This window comes from Trachemys scripta, chromosome 2, assembly GCF_013100865.1.
Source record: "Trachemys scripta elegans isolate TJP31775 chromosome 2, CAS_Tse_1.0, whole genome shotgun sequence".
NCBI classification, from domain to species: Eukaryota; Metazoa; Chordata; order Testudines; family Emydidae; genus Trachemys; species Trachemys scripta.
In genome coordinates, this window is record NC_048299.1 from 231,715,324 (window position 1) to 231,732,465 (window position 17,142).

Here is a 17,142-nt window from a genome sequence, read left to right on the forward strand (position 1 = left end):
TATCCCCTCATTGAGTTACAACAATGAGCAAGGCTACCAATATACAAATCAGTGCTCATAATATTATCATGATTTTGCATTTAAAATAGTCACGTTGGTGTATTTTTTATTAATTAATGGGCCCAGTCCCTGCACCAGTTCATGTTTTCACCATTTGCTGTTACTTCAGGATATTTACATAATGGTTTGCTTGAGTTGTACGTATTACAGTAGCAGCAGTAGTACTGTATGCCATGGTAACAGAAGCACAATTACTTTTGTGACCCTTGACAGCACTGCAACAATCACAGGAGAAGCATCATGCCAGAATGGAGAAGAATCAACCTCTTTGTGAATGATGTGAGCAGATTTACTGTCAATCTATAGGAGAAAATATGGAGAATTATGGTATAAATATACAGTGTGCTTTTCTGTCTTAAATTCAGAAGCATCAGAGATTAACCATAAATTGTAGTAGGTATTTGGAACATGTGAAAACACTGAATTCAGGACACTGGCAATATGAAAATAGATATTTTTGGCATTACACAGTATACAGAGATGCTACCCTAGCAGAACTGTACTATAAAATGTATCACAAGGGCAGCTTGCTGAGTGCCTCTTGAGAAGTGTTAAGTGACCTCAACTATCATTGAGTCAACGAGAGCAGGATTGACTTCTAAACACCCGATCATGCAAGATGCTGATCACCCTCAACTTCCATTGAAGTTACTCTAACACTCACCTCCCAGACCATTGCAGTCCCAGGTTGCTCCTGTTAAATCTAAGACTCATATCAGTGACAAACTCACTGGATTCACTTTGTAAAAGTTCCTATGAGCATTTTCCTTGGCCCAGTCCACCTAGGTTTTCAAATGGACCCAAAATCTCAAAATGAAACTCAGTGGAAATCATTGAATTTCTCCCGGGTCTGCATTAAAACCAAGCAAAGCTGTGACTTTCTTGTGACTCAATGCAAGACCATAAATCAGCCCAGGTGGGCATTACAAAAAGTTAACAAATTCAGGCAATCCTTTCAGTGGATTTGTCCAAATTTCAAGTTAGGCATGTTCCAATATGCTTCTGGAAATTAATGTGAACATTTCACAGCGCTAATATATATCACAGTGGTCTAACTCAAGACTAAAAGTACCATAGTCAAATTAAAATCTTTGGTCTAAGACTATGGTAGGTAATAATCACAGCTGTTATATGAGGCCTTGCAGCTCACTCTAACAAAGAGGCTGATGAGGGCTTTGAGAAGGCAATGCTAAGCCATTGGTGGAACGTCTGAGCATGGCAATTAATTACTCACAATTCAATAAACTGAGGAGGGAACACTGCAGGCTGGTGAGTGCTGGGCCCGGTATACCTCATGAGACATTGAGCAGCCAGCTATGAGGAATGCTGTTGTCTCAGAACTCCCAAACACATTTCCAAGTCAGTGTTGGACCTTCTTCAAAGTTCATCTCAGAAGCACAGTTAAGTCAGCCACTACCTCTGCTTAGCAACAGGAATCAATTAAAATCCTAACTATGGTCACTACTCACATCATTTACAATGAGTGAATTGAATTATGTCCTGGTCACTCCCTATTTCTGCCCCCCATCAGACTGTCACACGCTCACTAATGTTCATTTCAGTGTGGAGGGAGAGGATTGCTCACGTTGCTGATTTCTCTGCAGTGTGCAAACGCCTGGCTCCACATGTGTTCAGCACTAAGACTGTGGCTCTCTGCACTTATTTCAGTGGCACCCTGCAGGATCGACCCCTCGCATGGGGCCCTTTACTGTCATTGTGAATAAGGCTCTTCAACTAACCCCACTAGCCTTGGAGTGAGGTGCTATTTGACATGAGTAAGGCCAGCAGAATCAGGAACCCCATCCTACTCCCTTTGAAGACAATGAATTCAGTGGGAGCAAGACCAGGCTTCCACAGAGTAATATTAAAATCAAATTAGATGAGAAAAAATACTAATGTGAGAAAATACATTGACATGTAGCTCTACATTAGCCTCTATATAACTGAAATGTTACAACGGAGACTATTATTCAAATATGGTTTCACCATAAAAATGATTGTTTTAAGTTGTGTCTTGGGTTTTGACATTTGATAACAATGTGATATATTTTATTATATGTGTTTTTTATCAGGTGTTAATCTGCAAAACCCTAGGAATGCAATATAATACAATAAAACTTTTGATTTGAGGTATTAATTAGGTGATTAAACTGTCATGCAAGATAAGTTTATCATCTGTAAACTGTTAGTCCAATCCTAACAATTTGTAATTAGAGCAAATCATAAAATAAAAGACTTGCTTCACAAAAAATACCACTAAGCTTTTGCACGAGGCCCAAGAAGTCATGGAAAACTGATTTATCACAGCTTCTACAGCCATGAATAGGCTCTGCATTGCAGCAGATTTTTAGTGAGTCAAGCCAAACCTCATAATAACTAAGATCCTCTGTGAAAGACTTATGTTTGCTCTGTTTATGTGAAGGGACACTGACATTATACTCTCATGTATAAACAGAGGGAGAACACAACGTTCTTTTAAAAATTTACCACCAAGTAGTAAAATGCTGCTGGGCCTAATCCAACACACACTGAAGTCAAATAGGAAGATTCCCTCTAGTTTCAGTGGTCACTGGATTGGGCCTTAAATTGGAGTGGGTCCATTAATTTTACCCAGTTTTTATAAAAGGAATCTTTTTGGAAAATTAATGGTTATTATTGAAACACAGAATCACAGAAATGCAGCGTTGGAAGTGACCTTGAGAGATCATCTAGTCCAGGCCCAGGACTGAGGCAGGACCAAGTATATCTAGAACATCCCTGTCAGTTGTATGTCTAACCTTTTCCTATAAACCTCCAATAACAGGGATTCCACAGCCTCCATTGGCAACCTATTCCAGTACTTAACTATCCTTATAGTTAGAACGTTTTTCCTAATAGCTAACCTAAATCTCCCTTGCATTGGATTAAGCTGGTTACTTCTTGTCCTATCAATCACCATTTTCTTTAGAACATATTTGAAGACTTATCAGGTCCTGCCTCACTCTTCTTTTCTCAAGACTAAACATGCCCAGTTTTTTTAACCTTTCCTCATGGGTTTAGTTTTCTAAACCTTTTATCATTTTTGTTGCTCTCCCCTGGACTCTTCCATTTGTCCACATCTTTCTTCAAGTGTGGCACCTCAAACTGGACACAATACTCCAGCTGAGGCCTCACCAATAACAAGGAGAGCAGAACAATTACCTCCCCTGTTTTATGGTGTACAGAGTCGAACCTTGCACAAAAAATTAGCAACCTCTCCCCATCTCTCAGAAAAGATTTAACAAATGCAGTAATGAGATCTCATAGATTCATACAGTCTAAGCACCAGAAGGGACCACTGGCTCATCTGTATATCACAAGCCTTTACAGTTCACTAAGTTACCCCGGTGTTGAGCCCAGTAACTTTTGTTTGATTGAAGCATATATTGTGTTTGGCTAAGCATCTCTTCCAGAAAGGCATCCAGTCTTGATCCAAAGACACCAAGGCCTGGTCTTCACTAAGCCCCCACTTCGGACTAAGGTACGCAAATTCAGCTACGTTAATAACGTAGCTGAATTCGAAGTACCTTAGTCCAAACTTACCGCGGGTCCAGACGCGGCAGGGAGGCTCCCCCGTCGATGCCGCATACTCCTCTCGCCAAGCTGGAGTACCAGCGTCGACGGCGAGCACTTCCGGGATCGATCCCAGAACATCGATTGCCTGCCGCCGGACCCTCTGGTAAGTGAAGACGTACCCCAAGAGATGGAAAAATCCACAACTTCCCTTTGTTCCAATAACACTGGTTTACAATTTTTGAGAAGTCATCTGCTTCAGAGATAAAATGTGCTATTTATTATGTATTTTGATGTGCTGAATTCAAATATGACAATTAAAACAACTGATTGGCTACTGTTTCTAAGATATTTAAGTTTTTACATTTTATGTCTATGTATATTATGTAGATAGTAGAGTTTTAATCATAAATTGTAAACCTAGGTCTTTACATTTGTTTATGGTTCCTTTACATGATAATATTTCACCTGTCCTGTTTATGTAACACTTTAAAAATCAGCAAAAGGGTTATATAAATAAAATTTATTATGAAAAAAAGGCAAAAAACTATTATGTACATAGTTTAGTCCTATTCAGTGTCTACTCAGCGCTTCTTGGCTTGTCTCTTGTATTCATTAAATGGAGCATCTCTTGTCACTGTCCAGCAATAGTTTGCAAGCATTGATGGGCTCCATTTGCCCTAACAGCGTTTCTCCATTGTTGCAATGTCCTGGTGAAATCGCTCGCCGTGCTCATCGCTCACTGCTCCGCGGTTCGGTGGAAAAAAATCTAGATGAGAGTGCCAAAAATGTATCTTTAGTGACATGTTGCAACCAAGGCTTTTGTATGCCTTTGAGGAGATTTTCCACCAACAACCTGTAGTTGTCTGCCTTGTTGTTTCCGAGAAAATTTATTGCCACTAACTGGAAGGCTTTCCAGGCCGTCTTTTCCTTGCCATGCAGTGCATGGTCAAATGCATCATCTCGAAGAAGTTCACGAATCTGAGGACCAACAAAGTCACCTTCCTTTATCTTAGCTTCACTTAACCTTGGAAATTTTCCACAGAGGTACTTGAAAGCTGCTTGTGTTTTGTCAATGGCCTTGGCAAAGTTCTTCATCAGACTCAGCTTGATGTGTAAGGGTGGTAACAAAATCTTCCTTGATTCATCAAGTGGTGGATGCTGAACACTTTTCCTCCCAGGCTCCAATGATTGTCGGAGTGGCCAATCTTTCTTGATGTAGTGGGAATCTCTTGCACGACTATCCCATTTGCAGAGAAAACAGCAGTACTTTGTGTATTCAGTCTGCAGACCAAGCAAGAAAGCAACAACCTTCAAATCGCCACAAAGCTGCCACTGATGTTGGTCATAGTTTATGCACCTCAAAAGTTGTTTCATGTTGTCATAGGTTTCTTTCATATGGACTGCATGACCAACTGGAATTGATGGCAAAACATTGCCATTATGCAGTAAAACAGCTTTAAGACTCGTCTTCGATGAATCAATGAACAGTCTCCACTCATCTGGATCGTGAACGATGTTGAGGGCTGCTATCACACCATCGATGTTGTTGCAGGCTACAAGATCACCTTCCATGAAGAAGAATGGGACAAGATCCTTTTGACGGTCACGGAACATGGAAACCCTAACATCACCTGCCAGGAGATTCCACTGCTGTAGTCTGGAGCCCAACAGCTCTGCCTTAATCTTGGGTAGTTCCAAATCCCTGACAAGGTCATTCAGTTCACCTTGTGTTATGAGGTGTGGTTCAGAGGAGGAGGATGGGAGAAAATGTGGGTCCTGTGACATTGATGGTTCAGGACCAGAAGTTTCATCCTCTTCCTCTTCCTCGTCTGACTCAAGTGAGAAGGATTCTGGTGCATCAGGAACCAGCAGTCTTCTCCGTGGGGTACTGGGCGTATAGCTGATGGAATGTTTGGATAATGCACGGTCCACTTTTTCTTCTTTGACACACCTTTCCCAACTGGAGGCACCATGCAGAAGTAACAATTGCTGGTATGATCTGTTGGCTCTCTCCAAATCATTGGCACTGCAAAAGGCATAGATTTCCTTTTCCTGTTCAACCACTGGCGAAGATTTGTTGCACAAGTGTTGCAGCATATGTGTGGGGCCCACCTCTTGTCCTGATCTCCAACTTTGCAGCCAAAATAAAGGTGATAGGCTTTCTTAACCATAGTGGTTATACTGCGCTTTTGTGATGCAAAAGTCACTTCACCACAAACATAGCAGAAATTATCTGCACTGTTCACACAAGTATGAGGCATCTCTGCTCACTTTGGCTAAACAGAAATGTGTCCCTTTGCAAAATTCAACACTGACAAATAAGAGAGCACGACACTGTATGATTTCTAGAGCTGATATAGGACAATTTGTACAGCAGAGTGATGTAAGCTTCGTTATGATTGCATCATCCATGCAATTCTAGGAATAACATGATGCAATTCATATCATGGATGACGCAATACCAGCTTCAGATTGCATCATTCATTGTTTTGCCTAAAAAGCAAGTACTGTCCAAACCCAGTCATAGATTTATTCATAGATCCAGTCAACGATGTATTTTAGTCATTTCTGGTTTAAATTGAGATCCCTTCCCTTTATAACTCACTTACCGTCCGCCATTCCCAAGTCAAGGGTCGTATATACTGACCCAATAGCATATCTTGAAAACTAGAGACAATCAACAATTTTAAGCATTATTTTCATTCTCGATGACCCAGAATTCGTAAAGTTTGACTACATTTATTTCAGAAGCATTTTGGCTGTAGAACTGTGTAATCAATCATCCTCTCTTTAAAAATGTGTGCCTAATTTCTCATTTTAATTTTTCTGGCTTCAGTGTCCAGCCATTTGTTCTTGTTATGTCTCTCTCTCTGCTAGAACCTGGTATTTGCTCCCCAGGAAGGAATTTATGCACTGTAATCAAGTCACATCTCAATCTTCTTTTTGATAAGCTAAACAGATTAAACTCTTTAAGTTTCTCACTGAGAGCATTTTCTCCAGCCCTCAGATAATTTTTGTGGTTCTTTTCTGCACCGTCTCTAATTGTTCAACATGCTTTTTTTAAATATGGACAACAAAAAGGGCACAATATTCCAGTAGCTAGCTGACCAATACAGAGGTAAAATGTTTCTCCTATTCATTTTCTTGCTTATACATCCAAGGATCACACTGGGAGTTCATGTTCAGTTGCTTGTCTAGTGTCACCCCTAAATCCTTTTGAATTTCAACTCCCCCGTCTTCAACTGTGCAAAGGTGATCATTTCATGTTGAAAAGTGAGCATTTAATACACACAAAAACGCATGCCTCTCTCTTGCTGCTCAGATGGAGACTTCGTGTACCCTCTCCTCAGCCCTAAGAGAAAGGGGAACTGCCATCCATTTTCTATTACTGTGTTGACCCAACAGCAATACTTTTCTGCCACCTGCTCTACTGCCGCCGCTTCTTCAGCAGCAATTTGGCGGCGGATCCTTCTCTCCGAGAGGGACTGGGGGACCCACCGCCGAATTGCCACCGAATAATGAATGAAGCGGCAGCAGCAATTCGGCGGCAGGTCATTCCCTCCAAGAGGGACTCAGGGACTGGCCGCCGAATTGCTGTCAAAGAGCCTGGAGCCGGCCCTTGCCTTGGGCACAAAAATTCCTTGTTACGGCTCTGTTCTGCTCCTGCTCATTCTTCCTATCCACCTTTCACAGTGCCTCTGCTGCTCCTCACAGTTGCTGTATCCTGGTTAGCCACCTGAACCACAAAGCGGCAGCCATTTTGTCTGTGGACAGGATTTAATCTCACTGAAAGCAATGGGAGGTGGCAGTCAACTTTATTAAGTGCAGCCTCACTTCCACATTCAGATAAACTATACAGAAATGGTGGCCATCTGGCTGGCTTCAGCTCCATAGACAGTAATAGGAAATGGTGGCCATTTTGAATAAAGGAAAATTCATGAGACTGGTTAAAAAACATCCCTCATTGCTGGAGTTGCACAAAATCGCAAGATTTGGCAGAACTGAAAATTTCATTATTACTTACAAAATGCAGCACCATACATTTATTTCTATAGTATGACTATGCTAATGAGTTTGAACTCAACTGACAAAAGAAATGAATCAAGTATTTTTGTGATGCATTATAGCTGCTTTTTGTATGGTGCATGTTCAAAGACTTACACTTATAAATAACTTAACTTACATGAGTAATCCCATTAAAGTCAATGGGTGAAAATTTGGTCCTATCAAAGCCAATGGGAAGTGTTCTTCACTTCAGTGGGACCAGGATTTCACTCAGTGGGGTGATTCATGTGCATAAAGCTACTCAAAAATATAAATGCTTGCAGAATTGGAGCCTAAGGTCCTCATCCTGCAAAACCGTACTGCCAAGCATCATGCTTACTGATGTGAGTAGTTCCATTAACTAGTCCCACTGAAGGGGTTCTGAAAGGTCACTATAGTGTCTATTTTTCAAAGCCTCAACTCTATAGACTCGCTTGTCTTTTTTTTTGTGTGCAAATTTTAAAGTTTTAAGTCTGATCCCGACAGTAGCGATCACTGCCCAATGGTCTGAGTCTGCACTTAGGCTTCTCTACCCGACAGTCTAATATGCTTGTTTTCCAGTGTTGTCTTACTAAGATGAAGTCAATAATGTTTTTTGTTGTTTTTCCAACAGTCATTAGAAATCCACGTTTCTTTATGTACTTGCCTGTGCTGAAATAAACGAGTTTTTGATAGCACAGAACTGAAGCAATCTATCACCGCGCTCATTTCTTAATCCTATTCTTTCTTTTCCAGTGATGTTCTCTGAGTCCACGTTATCACTCCCAATCTTGGCGTTAAAGCAAAAAATCTCTAGCTGGAGTTCAGGAATTCTCTCCTTGAAGTTCATTGTAAAGTTGGTTTATGACTGTAACTAAGCCAGCTGCCACCCATGCACCCCTTCATGGCCTACAGTCATGCTACAGGCAGCCTACCTCAGTTTCCCCCCTTGGACTCTTCAAATAAAACTTCACTTCAGGCTTTCTCTTGGTCAAAAATACCCCTCCTTGGGGCCTGCAAATAAAACTCTAAATCCCAGAATGAAGTCCATTCCTAAATTCACACAACACAAGGTTTCCTTTTCCTCCTCCCAAGCCTTCCTGCTTGGGGCCTTTGCTGTCCCTTCTGTGTTTGTTCAGGGTCTCTTCCATGCATCCCTGCTAGGGCAACTCCCTTGGCTCAGGAACTTCCCTGCAGGAGCCTTTTCTCACTCTCTGCAGACTCTGCCACAGTTTCTTCAGCTTCCCCTGAAACCACAGTCACCTGCTGCCCTTTATAGGGAATTATCTGACTCGGTCTAGGTTCTGTAATCAAGGTTGGCAAGCCCCAGCCCTCAAAGGGTGAGCCTCCGTGTTGCCATGACACCGTCTTCTGCATCCCTTGTGGTGTGTAACCTCGTATTATAGCCACAGAGCCATGTTTCCTTTGTAGTTTTATTCTCACTATGTGTGATGAGCTGCACATATAGCTTTTCAAAGAACTGGAAACTTTTTCTGATAGCATGGGCAATTCTGTGAGCATAGTCTGTCCATCCAGCATAAATGATTTTATGGAACATTATAGAAAGTTTGCTGCTTCCAGTCCAATGCATTTCACGAATACCAAGAATGTCTATGGAAAAGGATGTAGCTCTAGTTTCTAGTTCATCAATTAACATTCTGGGATTTATATAGTGTTCTCATCTTCCATGTTCCAAGGTGCCTTCTTGTTTTGGCGCTAAACAATCTGTTATTTCCTAGCAAACTTTTTTCAGCAGCTGAAGTTCCCAGATGGCTGGCATGGCCATTTTTAAGCTGGGTATCATCCAATCCAGAATGGATATTATTTTAATTTTGGGGTTTAACCTGGCAGTAAGATTAGCTAGCAGGAAATACACTCACGCTTTGCAACCCAGAACACCATCAGCGGCTGCTTTGCCCCTCTCTTAGACCTAGAAGATACAACAATAGAACAAGTCTGGGCAGAGTTAATAGACATCATTAATGCCTCAAGCAAGGAGGTTATAGGGATGAGATCATATCGACAAAGGAAAGACTGAGTGACACCAGAGATTGAAGAAAAAAAAGGAAGTGAATCAAGAACATCTGAAAGCTGAGAACTGCCCTGAGCAGAAAAACAAATACAAACAACTCAACAAGGAACTAAAAAGATTGGTTACAAAGACCAAGCAAGACAGGCTGAAGAGAGAAGGCAAACCACTTGAACAACACTTTCAAAACAAGTAACGTGAGAGGGCTTTTTCAGAAAGTCAGATTACTATCAAAGAATTTAACACCAGTACCAAGACAGCTACGCGATGCTCAAGGGAACCATATAGCAGATAAAGATCAAAAGCGTAAAGGATGGATGAATATTTTTATTGTCTATTGAACATGAATAGTCAAGTTGACTCAGCTGTCCTTGAGAATATTAACTGAAAAGTCAACCACAAAAAGAAGAAAAACACATAATGGGGGCAGAAATTGAAGCTGCAATGAGGTCCCTGAAAAACAAGGCACCTGGCCCAGATGTTATGCTGACTGAAGTGTTAAAACAGGGTGCAAAAGGCATGGTCATGCTCCTTTAAAAACTATTTAACCTCATTTGGATGAAGGGTGAAGTCCCTGCAGACTGGCAATGCTCATTCATTGTACCACTCTTTAAGAAAGGTGACTTGACAGATTGTGACAACTACATAGGAATGAGGCTAATAAACATTCCTAGCAAGGTATTCTGCAGAGTGATTCTCACCCGAATGAAAAGAGTAGAGTCACAAGCTGGCTTTAGGCCTGGACATTCCACCATAGATAAAATATTTGCTTTTCATCAGATCTGAGAGAGGCAGAGTTCTACAAACTCCTGTTATGCACTTTGTTGACTTTAAGAAAGCATTGGACTCTTATAACAGAGGCCTTGTGAAAAGTTCTCAAGTAGTATTGTTTTTGTAACAAGTTGGTTCAAATACTGCAGAGTCTCTATAGGATAGCTTGACGTGGAGTATGAGTCAGTGCTGAGTTGACAGAGTGGTTTGAAGTGAAAACTGGAGTCAAAAAGGGGTGCATACTCAGTCCAATACTTTTTGCTTTATATTTAGAAAACATCTGGTCTGACTCCCTTATTAACATTGACAGAGGCTGTATGATACCGGGGCAAATTATGAATCAACTTGAGTTGGCAGATGATATCATAATAATAATGTCTATGAAGGAATATAACCAAGAAGCAGCAACTAACCTGTACACAATAGCCAGAGAATGGGGATTAAAAATAAATGAGCAAACGACCAAACTAATCAAGAGACAGGCTAAACTAGTCATTAACAATGTAGACAGCAAACAAGTAGACAGTTTCTGCGACTTGGCCTCCATCATAACATATATGACAAGCACTATGAAGATGACATCAACATGTGGATAACTACTGCCAGCAGAATGTTCACATGCCTGAATAAAAACATTTGGAACCTTAAATCAGTGTCTATGACAGCTAAAACCAGATTATATACAACACTCATTGTACCCACATTACTTTATGGGTACTGACAAAGCATCTGGAGCAAAAGCTGCACATTTTAAATGAGGCACCTGTTCTATATCCTAGGCATCACAAGGCTAGATAGAAGAAGAAATAACAACATCCATAGAAGACTGAAAGTTCAGTGTGTGACCATAGTCAGCAAAAGGCACCTACTACAAGTCATGTTGCTAGAATGGCTCCACACCAATTGCCTAAAAATGTTCTCTATGGAAGAGTGCATGGTGAGAGAGACCATGCACATCCAAGAAGACAGTTGTATAACACAGCATATAATATCCAAGCAACCCCATCAGGATGAAATGGCAGTTCCAAACAGACATGGATAGAATCTGTTCATAACTTTAGCTCTACCCAACCTTGGCATTGGAAAAAGTAGATGATGATTGAAGGTGTAGTAAACATGGCATTCAACAGTAATTTTTTAATCAATTCATAGATATTAAGTCTAGTAAGGATCATCTAGTCATTATTTAGCATGCCATCAATTTTTGTGTCATCTGTGCATTTTACCAACAACAATTTTATATTTTCTTCCATATCATTGGATATTGGATAGCATTGGTCCCAGAACAACTCCCTGTGGGACCCCCCCGAGGAACACCCCACCACTGGATGATGATACCTCATTTACAATTACTATCTGAGATCTTTCAGCTAACCAGGTTTTTTATTCATTTAATATGGACTGAACTGATTTAGTATAGTGCTAATTTTGTTTAATCAAAATGTCATTTGGGTCTAAGTCAAATTACAGCCTTACAGAAGTCTAAGTAATAATATTGTGTCAGCACAGTTGCTTTTGTCAACCAAATTTGTAATTTCACCGAAAAATGATATCCAGTTGGTCTAATAAGACTTATTCTCCTTAAAACCATGTTGACTGGCACTAATTATGCCATTTGCATCCTTTAATTACTAACTGATTACATCCCATGTCAACCTTTCCATGATTTTGCCCAGGGTCTAATTCTCAAAATTCAACAAATACCACAATTCACAATGGGTCTCCCAGATATTAGTATGGTTCAGTGAAGTACTCTTATATTGAAAAAATAATATTAAACCCAATCTCAGGACCCAACCCTGCAATCCTTACTCTGACTAATATATTTTACAGGTGGAAGAATTTGAATGGTCTGATAAGAAGTGTGAGCAGTGACTGAAATGCAGAATAATTCACTGCTCAGAAAGTACATCTCATTACTTAGAAGTAATCATTTCAAAGTAAATACAGCACTTTTGGAGAGCATAGAATATACTACACATTTCAGTTCAGTAATATATTTTAAATAACATTATTAAATAGTGGTAGTGGATTCTAAAATAATAATTGTGTCAGATCAATGTCTGCAAAGTTTCACTAGGTGTGAATTATTACACCACATGCTCTGTTTTGTCTTTGTCCTTAAATACATTGTCCTTATACCAATGAAATAATACAGTTTACCCTGTCTACAAGGCAATGCTGAGAGCTAAGGATTTTGTTTGTGTCATTTATGTTATACAGAAGGGAGAGATTATAGCGTAAAATTAAATTTACAATAAACTCAAATATTATAATTACCTGAATACTTCAAGTATAATGAAAAGCTCTGTTGCTATAGTAATACTAACCACTTTAATGCAATAATTGCCTTTCTCTCAAGGGTATGGAAGGTAAATTACATTTGTCTCAATATTACAGATAGGGAAACTGAGGCCAGGAAATTAAATGACTATCCTAAGGCCATAGTCTAACAGTCAGCATGTAGCATGCATTAATTCCTGGCTCTCACCTCTCTCAACTAAAACTCTGTATTTCTGGAATTTTCTTGTTCAATAACTAGGGCCCTACCAAATTCATGGCCACGAAAAATACATCACGGACTGTGAAATCTGGTCTCCCCCCGTGAAATCTGGTCTTTTGTGTGCTTTTACCCTATACGATACAGATTTCATGGGGAAGAGCAGTGTTTCTCAAATTGGGGGTCCTTACCGGGGGAGGTTACAAGGTTATTTTGGGGGGGGGCACAGTATTGCCACCCTTACTTCTGCGCTGCCTTCAGAGCTGGGTGGCCGGAGAGTGGTGGTTGTTGGCCAGGTACCCAGCTGTGAAGGCAGCGCCCCGCCAGCAACAGCATAGAAGGGTGGCAATACCATACCACTCCATCCTTACTTCTGCACTGCTGCCTTCAGAGCTTGGCAGCCGGAGAGTGGCAGCTGCTTACTGAGGGCCCAGTTCTGCAGGCAGCAGCACAGAAGTAACATACCATGCCATCCTTACTTCTGTCTGCTGCTGCCAGCGGCTCTGCCTTCAGAGCTGGGATCCCAGCAGCGCAGATCTAAGGGTAGCAGTATCACAATCTCCCCCCCCCCAACCCCCTGCTACAATAACTTTGCAAACCACCCCCAACTCATTTTTGGTCAGAACCCCTACAATTTAACACCATGAAATTTCAGATTTAAATATCTGAAATCATGAAATTTATGATTTTTAAAATCCTATGACCGTGAAATTGACCAAAATGGACCATGAATTTGGTAGGGCCCTAACAACAGCCTCCAGTCCCCTAATTCAAAAACCCATATACTAAAAAATCCCCAACCAGGAGTGGTCAGTTCAGGCATGTAAGTCAGTTCAGTCATGAACTGTAAGTTCAGTCATGGCCCTGGTCATGGTCAGTGGCCAACATCTGGCACTGGCCACTGCCAGATAGAATACTGCATTAGATAACACACTGGTCTAATTAATTTCTATGTTCCTGAGTGACCTATTTGACATGCAAAATGCAACTGGCATGCAGGGTGGAAGAAAGGTAAAATGCTGGGGGTGAAATCCTGGTTCCATTGAAGTCCCATTGAGAGGGGAGTAGCGACCTCTGTATATAGTATTAGGGAGACTGACACTGGAATTCTGTTTACAGTTCTGGTGTCCACATTTTTAAAAGGATGTTGAAAAACTGAAGAGTGTGCAGGAAAGAGCCACATGAATGATTCAAGGGCTTCAGAACATACCTTACAGTGAGAGATTTAGATGGCTCAATTTGCTTAGTTTATCAAAAAGAAGGTTGAGAGGTGACTTGATTACAGGGTATAAATACCTTTACAGAGAATAGCAGATACTAATGGGCCCTTTAGTCTAAAAGAGAAAGGCATAACAAGAACCAATGTCTGGAAGCTGAAGCCAAACAAAAGTGATGCATTTTCAATGTATTGATGTTTTCCACCTATTGATGTTTTCAAATCAAGACTGGATGCCTTTCTGGAAGATATGCTTTAGCCAAATGCAAGTTATTCGGCTCCATACAGGAGTCAGACTGGACGATCTAATGGTTCCTTCAGGTCTCAAACTCTTCAAATCTATGATCTTCAGTGGGGCCAGGATTTCACCAAGGGAGAATTACAGTTGTCTGAATGAATCTCTTGTGTCAAAAATCGAATGCTGAACAGGCCTATCAGCTCAGCCAGGTACCTAATTAATGATGCATATGATAAGCAAGCCCACAAGAACAACATCATTAAGGGCTGGAACTCAATCCATCCCAGTCTACTCACTCTAGACTGATAGTCTACCAAGGTCATTATGGCACAAATTGACAGAAGCAAGGAATTTTACAGTTGTCTTCCTGAAACTCTTATTGTAATATTTGCAGTGTACTCCCTATATTACATGATCCCATTTAAGCAGCACCGTATTATTGCCTAGTCCGACAAAGCCTAGGCCTAGGGCGGCAAATTTTCAGGGGCGGAAGCTCCCCTCCACACCCCGCCCCCCTGCTCCAACTCACCTCCGTGCCCCGCCCCCCTGCTCCAGCTCACCTCCGCCTCCTCTGCAAGGATTTGGGGAAGGGATCCAATAGGGGAAGGGAGGGGGCGGAGTTGGGGCGGGGACTTTGGGGAGGGGGTTGGAATGGGGGCGGGAAAAGGGCGGAGTCGGGGCAGAGCCAGGGCGGCAATTATTTCCCGGCCTAGGGGAGGCAAAATTATTAATCCGCCACTGCATGTAAGATATGGTGGGCTGTAATATCTTAATGCAACTGCACCAGTTGAGATGAGGTTACAGTCTTAGTTTCCTTGTCTACATTTTGAGACAGCACCAAAACGTTACTTAAATTTTATTTTATGTGTTAAGACCCATGTTGATTGCAAAGGGCCTTGGGAGTATACGATTGTGACAGAATGTACCCCATATCCACACCCTGCACACTATTGTAATATTCTTGGTACAAAGTATGCCTCATGAGATATCATCTGAAAACTCATAATTTGCTGGTCATTATTGTCCTGGTAAAATATGTGTGGCAACACTGTATATGAAATTATAAGATTTCCCTGAATGATGTTATTAACACATGTTCCAAACCACAGCCCTACCCAAGCAGAAGTTTGCTACCAGGTCTGTCCTAAACAAAGGAATGTGTACTCTGCTTAACTTGCATTTAAGCACTAAACAGAGTCATCAAGGCAGACACAAGGGGAGACAAAGGAAGCTCAAACAGGTGAGAAAAAAGCAGCAAGGAACATCCTTCCACATAGACTTTTTGTCTCCTGGTACCCAGCTGGAAATGTTTTTCAAAAGGGGGACTGAAACTATCAAAAGCAGAGGCAAACACACCAAGACACCCCTTCTCTCTTTCCCTGCCCCTCACATTCACAGCACTTGTAGCAACAAAGGACCCATTGGTTGGATTCTAGGAGAAGGGGTCCTGACCTAAGAAGTTTGGTCAGTAAGACTGCTAACAGCATGTGGTGAGAAACCTTTGTTTTGAATTTATTATAGTTAGGGCTCCATGACTTCTGCAGTGGCCAGTGTGGCTGATCCCAGGGCCACCCAAGCAGCTGGCCCTGGGTCCAGCTGCTCAAGTGGCCCCGGGGACAGCCACACTGGCCGCTGCTCGGGGAGCCCTGGGCAGCTGGCCCTGGGGACTGCCCGAGCAGCAGCCAGTGCAGCTGGCCTGGGGACCACCTGAGCAGTGGTCCCAGGGGTGGCTGGAGCAACTGCTGCTCAGCGACCCCCAGCAGCTGGTGCCACTGGCCCCGCCTTCCCCCTCCCAGGGCGGGCCACCCCAAGCAGCAGTCCTCTCCCCCTCACACTCCCCGCAGCGATCCCAGGGGGTGGCTGGAGGAACCACTGCTCAGTGGCCCCCGGCAGCTGGTGCCACTGGCTCTGGGCCCCCGCCCCAGCAGTGCCCCCCTAGATTTAGTCAGGGGTATTTATAGTATAAGTCATGGACAGGTCACAAGCCGTGAATTTTTGTTTATTGCCCGTGACCTGCCCAGGACTTTTACTAAAATATCCATCACTAAATCGTAGCCTTAAACATACTTTGTTAAGTTAGGCACATAAGAACATAAGAACGGCCGTACCGGGTCAGACCAAAGGTCCATCTAGCCCAGTATCCTGTCTACTGACAGTGGCCAATGCCAGGTGCCCCAGAGGGAGTGAACCTAACAGGCAATGATCAAGTGATCTCTCTCTTGCCATCCATCTCCATCCTCTGACAAACAGAGGCTAGGGACACCATTCCTTACCCATCCTGGCTAATAGTCATTAATGGACTTACCCACCATGAATGTATCCAGTTCTCTTTTAAATGCTATTATAGTCCTAGCCTTCACAACCTCCTCAGGTAAGGAGTTCCACAAGTTGACTGTGCGCTGCGTGAAGAAGAACTTCCTTGTATTTGTTTTAAACCTGCTGCCTATTAATTTCATTTGGTGACCCCTAGTTCTTGTATTATGGGAATAAGTAAATAACTTTTCCTTACCCACTTTCTCCACATCACTCATAATTTTATATACCTCTATCATATCCCCCCTTAGTCTCCTCTTTTCCAAGCTGAAGAGTCCTAGCCTCTTTAATCTCTCCTCATATGGGACCCGTTCCAAACCCCTAATCATTTTAGTTGCCCTTTTCTGAACCTTTTCTAGTGCCAGTATATCTTTTTTGAGATGAGGAGACCACATCTATACGCAATATTCGAGATGTGGGCCCACCATCGATTTATATAAGAGCAATAATATATTCTC